We start from the raw sequence: 5,886 nt of genomic DNA, 5'->3' as shown, positions 1-5,886 counted from the left end.
ATTATATTCTATACATTTTTTATATTTTGTATTGTCACCTGCTGCCTGAATTTTGTGTTACCCTTTACATAAATGAAGAATTTTCCACCATAAATTGAGGCAGAAAAGGCAGATATGTCACCAGAATGCAGGAAATGAAGTCCTCAATGCTTAAATTTTTCTGGGGGAGGACCCCCAAACCCTCCTCTTCATTTGAGTCATCTCCACTATTGAAGCTAAACCAGTGATCTTGCATTTCAAGAAATCTACCACATACTGCAATAAAACAGTCTCTGGGTTGACACACAGTTTCTGGAGGGGAATATGTTTTGTCTCCTTATTTAGGCTATGATGTTGAGGTTGACAAGTATGCTGATCAAATTTATTCATTACTGACCATGATTACTGACTTGACTTTTCATCTATACATGCTAAAATTGTGAGTTTGACTGCTGAACGTTTAACACTAGAACCGCCAACAGGTCAAATTTACCCGCAGCTGTTTTTTGATTGTATGTATCTTTGTTTCAATATAATATTCAAGTCGCCCAGTCTCTGACTTTTCCTAAAAGTGTGTTATGTAGCACCCTCTATTGTTAAAAAATGTCAATATAAAGCCAGATTTAAAAAATGGGCATTTATACCTATAAGCGCCAGCGGGTAAAATTTACACCTATAGAGAATAGTTCATGTCGTGCGTTTAGATAAACATTCTATGTTGCTATTTGCAACGCCTCTTCCACTACAGACATTACACTTGCTCAGCGCAGTGAGTGAAGGAGAGTCTGATGGTGGGGCCTGAACGATGTGTCCTGGATTGATTCTGCCTCTGACGGGTCATTATCTGACAGCGATCCACTTGAATGAAGTAGCCTAAACATGCATAAAAGCCGCTGCTCATAGCTTTTGTGTAGGCTACATGATCATCAAAACTAATGCTGCAGTAGTCTAGTTTTTCCCTGCCATAGAGGTGTTTTCTGCGGTCCCTTAAAGACAGCGTGCGGCTCCCTCGTGTGCTTTTTGACCGGCTAGCCTATAACTTTTCCAGTAGCTTACTGTGTATTTTTTAGTAAAAGTGATAATTAAGCCTATACATTTTTCCGTTGGGTAAAAATCTACTATAAATTTTGGAATTGATAATAATCGTTTCTTTCGAATAAATAGCCTACTTTTATTTGGACATTCAAACTTTTGTAGCTATGTGTCTGGATGCCCGATGGAGTCCGAAAAAACAAGCAGAACAGTAAGAACTAGCCGACATTATGAGGCTATTATTATTACCGCCTATAAAACACTACAGTCAGTCGTTTTTGTAAATTGTATACTGCATTTAAATTCAAGCTGTGTTTAGAATCTAACTAGGCTACAGCATCTATAACAGCGGCGAGTGGATGACATCAAAAGAGCCGTCGCGTGTGAATGTGCCCTTCACAGATGCGCAGCGCAAGCGATCGACTTGCACGGTGAAGACAATGAATAGAATAGAAGAAAATCTCGCCTAGGGCGCCAACATTACCAGGGCCGGCCCTGGTTTAACCCGCAGTGCATTACAATAGTGGACCATTGGAGTGTGAACGAGCTGTAGCGCTGTAGTAAGTTTTAGTGACATCTAGTGATGAGGGTTGTGAATTGCAACCAGTAGCTCACGGTGCATTTATAAACCTGTTGACTACTACTACTGCTACTAATGTTAATTCTTCGTACGTATTTGACATAGAGATGAAAGGTGATCTGAAGAGCCGTTTGTCCATTTGGGCTACTGTGGAAACATGTTGACGTTCATGTAAGGGGACCCGCAGTGTCTGTTGATAGAAATGGCTCATTCATAAGGTAATAAGAAAATTACGATTCATTATGTAAAGTCTTTATACACCACTGAAAACATAGTTATGAATATTATATTGCATTTCTGTTAATAGATCCTCATGCTATGAGGGGTGGAAATAACAAATATTAATTGATCAAAAAGGAGGTGATGAAAATGGATGTGAATTGAAAAATAGAGTGATAAATATTCAAGTGATTTGATTAATTTTAAGTCGATTTGATTAAAACAGTAGTAATAGATTGAAAACATAACCATTTTTATTATCAATCATCATTCACAACCCAAAATTGGCATTCATCATTTAAAGCAGGTAGCCTCAAGGATTAAAGTAACCTAAAGTAAATAATAAAATGCATGTGAATTGAAATACAGAGTGGTTAAATTTAAGGTGGATTGAAATCTAAAGTAATAAATCGTCAACTGAGGTGATAAACTTCATTTACTATTCATCGTTCACAACACCCCGCTGTCATTCATCGTTCACGCATGTAATTTTTGTTACTTCCTGCTGAAACTGTCAATCACAAGCCACGCCCCCTGATGAACTGATCAAGGTTTTGGCTCTCAACTCGTCATCCTCTGAGTACGTCGCTGGAGCTGGAGCGAGCCCAGCTGACCGGAGGATTATTATGCCATGCTCTGCTGTTAATTGTACAACAGACTGCCCAAGAAGCCACTGCTCCAGTTGTGCAGAGTTCTGCACAACAGTCTGCCTGCAACTCCAAGTACTGTTTAAAAACAATATAATTTTCTTGGTGGGGTTCATCAGTGGTGATAAATGATTAGAAGTATATATTTTAGGAACGTGTAAATTCATCAATATTTCAGTACTCTTATAGAAGTTGCGATAACTGCATGTAATCAGTGTGCACAGCAAAGTGTCTGAAAAGGACCATAAAAGCTGGATGCATAAGTCGGTAGAACAAATGTTGTAGGCTACCTGCCTAGATTTGCAAACACCTTTTTATATATTTATATGAGAGTTACCTCCACCGAGGTGCATGCATGCATAAATCAGCACAACATCAGTAGCTGGGCTGTAATTAGGCGATGTTGCTTAGCTGGATAAAGTAAGTTGCAAGAAATTAGGTGTGTGACAGCCACTTCTCAGTTTGTCTAGGCTCAACAGTTGCATGTACTTTTAACCTTTGATGGCCCCTGCTTAGATTCAAGATTCAAGATCCACTAGATTCTTTGGAGATTACATATGATGGTAATGTTAGCTATTTAGCTTGCAAAATGTCAGCCATAACTGTTAGTGCCTAACAGCTTACATTAAATATTGCTGTTCTACACTCCGCTATTTAGATTTTGGATTTGAGTACTGCTACCGACAGCGCAGTGCGATATTATTGTCCTGAAAATTACTGTTGAGAAAGAAAACACATTTATATTTCTTACAAAATGTTTTGATGTCTTTCAGTGATCGGTTCTTGTTGAGGTCATGAATCCTCCACCAGGTCTGCTACACACAGCTTCAATTGTAAGTACTAGTTTTTGCTACTTGACATTTAACAGCTGATATTACATTGTCTGTTTTCAAAGGACAACAAAATAGTTATTTTGAAGACTGTCATTTATATTTTGAGGTGTTCTGCCCTTTTCTCCCACAGGTGTGACATGATAGTATTGTCAACATTAAAAACTGAGCCATGTTTTATAGTTAACTTATTATCATATTTTTCATAACCTGAAGCTTTTATTACACTCATTTACTTTCCTCCCATGTCACAGTGTGGATCATCTGTCCCACCTAATGCCCAGAGAGCTGCAGAGACCCAGGAAGCATCCTCAGTGCGCTGGAAGTCTGTAGGCTTGACTGGACAGGCGCGGAAAGGCCTTCTCTCCTTCTGAGATATATATATATATATGATAACTAGTCTTTACACCCATTACCAGAGCCTGAGAAGTTTTTAAAGAGTGCCTTGTTTGCTGCTCTGATATAACTCTAGTTTAAACACAAAAGAATGTGCACACATCCAAACTAACCTGTGGGTAATAGCTGAAACCAAGAATGACCTTCACAGAGTAATTATTAATCCTAAGTGGTATCATTAATTGTGATGTTTCAAACTGAGCTCTCAGAGCGGATCAAATGCACCTGTGGGAAATAGGTGCAATACCCACAAGATCTTTTTAACTATTCAGTGGGCAGATAATTCTTTGTTGTCCACATACAGTTACTTTTCAGTCACATTTGTTTCAAATAAATTTCCAAATAAAAACCAATATATGGTACATAAGCTTTTCGTTTTACTTTCCACTAACATGCATGCAAAACATGTTAATGTTTTAATTTACAGTTGAAACTTAACAACTATCGTTTTTTAAGTTTAGATCACCGCTCTATTTCCATTTAACATAGAAAAAGATTTGATTTTATAAGTATATTTAGTCTGATCAATTTTACACAACAAAATTATTCAATACACAAGCAACTGTTTAACAAATTAAAATTCATCTTTCATCCATGAAAACATCTAAATTAACATCTAAATTAAAAGAATATAAATGTAAAAGTTATTTTGAATGACTTGAAATGATGTGTTGTAACAGAAATTATAATGACAGAACCTGTGGATAGGAACCCAGTGTCCGAAATCAGTAGTGTTCAGGGCCCTGTTTCGGAAAACAGGATTAGTGAAAACTCTTGAGTATGTTGACCTGAGATGAGGGGAAACTCTGGGTTTTCTGTTTCAGAGACCGAAATTAGATAAACCCTAGATCAGTAACTCCGGAAACTGATTAGTTCATTACCTAAACCAAATATATATATTAGTTCATTACCTAAACCAAATAACCAGCATTGAATGATGATGGAAAGATGTCCAGCTACACTTAAAACAATTGCTCAGCGTGTGATTCACAAAGTTTTAAGCGCATGTCTGAATCATGTTGTAATGAACTGGATAATCAGCAAAAATGGGCATGTACATGTTGGCACAGAATTAGCCAATTACTACACAATGAATTAATAAAAGGATCGTCACCTTCTGTCTGGATTTAATCTAGCAGAAATTGCCTCAGCCTCTGTTTAATTTAACAGGCAGGTGTTGGAACAGTGTGCAGGGCCGCTCACGTCATTCTGATGGATACCGCTTCAGTTTTAATGTTGATTTGACAAATGCAGGGCTGGTGCCCAACCAAAAGAAAGACTCATGAAGCACTGTACATTCAGGCATGTTTGTTTTTTGATTAGTTTAGTGTACCCAGCCCATGTAAAATAACATGTGACAATCCTGGCTCGATTCTTATCACAGGTCTAGTATTATTATTTTTAGTTTTGTATCTGTTATTTGTGATAAGTTGTGGAATGCTGTGAAATTTATTTTACTGACCCCTACTGGAGATCAATGGAGGGATTCACACGGAGAAGGAGCAGCAGCTGGAAAACCATGCCTATGAGTATGAAAAACTAAAGTTTCGTAGTGTATTAGACAGAGATCCAAGAATGTGGTGCTCTCTAAGCTCCGTGAATTGGAGATGGCTATATATCCAACACATTCTCATCTCAACGCGTCATAACTGACGCTTTCAGACAGAGTGACAAAGCGTAAGGATTTTACGTTAAAGGTACCCTTGAACGTCCGTATGAAACGCCCCCGTTTCCTACGTTGCAGCAACACAAGGGTTAGTCGACATGCATAAATTCAGTGATTTAGGTTTAGGTACTAACATTTCTGATGGTTGTGGTAAGGGTAGGGGCTTCGGGGGGCTGTCAACACCTTTATCATGAACATAGCTAGCTACGGTCTGTACGGGACGCCCCAGAGTGTCTCATAGAGACGCTTTGTCACTCTTTCTCAGATCGTCGGTATATGATGCCCTGAGATGAGAACGGGTGGGCTTATCACAGCAGTACAACTGCTCTGCACGAACACTGGAAGCAAAATCGTGTCGTTTGTCAGACGGCAACTGCAGCAAGGCAGCCCCACAAATCCTGTGTACTTTTTGTCCCTACACAAGCATGATATAATAGGATTATCAACCTGAGGACTGTGTTTCTCTTAGTAGTAGTCACTTAAAATTAATTTTCAAAATTTCAAAATTTCTTCATCACCCTCATGTTAAAAGTAATT

The 5,886-nt window shown here is 38.3% G+C and overlaps 1 long non-coding RNA gene across 2 annotated transcripts in view; it reads left to right on the top strand.

Annotated features, from left to right (window-relative positions):
• Window positions 1–4,050, top strand: part of LOC123962907 — a 30,430-nt gene extending 26,380 nt beyond the window's left edge. Inside the window, exons 2-5 of one of the 2 annotated variants that reach the window (XR_006823092.1) lie at window positions 1,697–1,809; window positions 2,336–2,532; window positions 3,231–3,290; window positions 3,542–4,050. This is a non-coding gene — a long non-coding RNA (uncharacterized LOC123962907). The remainder of the gene's footprint in view (window positions 1–1,696; window positions 1,810–2,335; window positions 2,533–3,230; window positions 3,291–3,541) is intronic. The other variant, XR_006823091.1, reaches the window with a different exon arrangement.
• Window positions 4,051–5,886: the final 1,836 nt, after the last annotated feature.

Source organism: Micropterus dolomieu, linkage group LG23 (genome assembly GCF_021292245.1).
Source record: "Micropterus dolomieu isolate WLL.071019.BEF.003 ecotype Adirondacks linkage group LG23, ASM2129224v1, whole genome shotgun sequence".
Classification (NCBI taxonomy): Eukaryota; Metazoa; Chordata; class Actinopteri; order Centrarchiformes; family Centrarchidae; genus Micropterus; species Micropterus dolomieu.
Note: the sequence above shows the minus strand (reverse complement) of the source record. Positions and strands in the feature narration are given on the sequence as shown.